The sequence below is a fragment of the Seriola lalandi genome, unplaced genomic scaffold (assembly GCF_002814215.2).
Source record: "Seriola lalandi dorsalis isolate HSWRI2012SDOR001 ecotype SW California unplaced genomic scaffold, Sedor1 jcf7180002054118, whole genome shotgun sequence".
In the NCBI taxonomy this organism is placed as follows: Eukaryota; Metazoa; Chordata; class Actinopteri; order Carangiformes; family Carangidae; genus Seriola; species Seriola lalandi.
In genome coordinates, this window is record NW_019524671.1 from 20,388 (window position 1) to 21,444 (window position 1,057).

Below are 1,057 nucleotides of genomic sequence, written 5' to 3' on the forward strand. Positions count from 1 at the left end.
ACATGTTTACAGCCTGGTACAAAAACACTTACGGTCTCTAGAGCTAATTTCCTCCTTCATGACACCTGTTTATACAACTCACCTGTTCACATTTTATTAAGGATTAAAGTTTTGGAGGATTGGGCGTGGCCTCTTTGATTGACAGGTGGGTGAGCGTATACTCGCCACAAACCGCCATGAACCGAAGTCTCAGCTCCACACAGGCTCCTCCTCTTTGACCATTTTTGGATTAGCTGGGAGTTAGGGGGCGGAGTCAGACACTGCCAAGATGGCAACGAAGAAGCAGCTCACTCCGAGCTTCAGAAACCTGTGGGTGACGTCACAAAGGCGACGTCACCTAAGATTTTCGTTAAAGGGTTTTCTCCTTATCTGAGTCTTATCCTGAAGGAATCACTTAAACTCAGTTAAACTGTTGCACAGACCTCAGTGACCGAGGTAAAGAGAATTAACTAAAGGTTCCTCTGACTGAGTTTATGTGGAAAAATGAAGAAAATGAAAACATCCGGGTCGGACAGGTTCACACACACACTGACAGAGGTCTCTGTGTGTGTGTGTGTGTGTGTGTGTGTGTGTGTGTGTGTGTGTGTGTGTGTGTGTGTGTGTGTGCGCCCCTGCCTGCGTACACATTGATCTAAGTGTAATTGTGTGTCCTGCTATTCCTGCTATTGTTGCTAGGTGTGTGATGTCACAGCCTGACTCTAACCCCATTGGCTGTCTCTCTCTCTCTCTCTCTTCTCTCTCTCTCTCTCTCTCTCTCTCTCTCTCTGTTGTGTTTGCTGATCTCCGGTCGTGCAGCTCGCTGAACAGAGCCGAAGAGACGGTGGAGGGGGCGGCGGGGGCTTTAATTTCCCATCATCCTCTGCTTCTCCTTGGGCCCAGCGGAGGCAGTCATCCACACCGCTGCACTGAGGAATTCTCCAGTAGGTCAGAACCTGAACGCCACACACCAGTAAGGACCTGTGGGTAAAGACCAGTGAAACCAGTTGTTCCCAGTCGGTCCTGCTCCAGCGATGCAGTAGCACGTTGACTGCAGGACCTCAGCAGCCCCCCCCCCCAC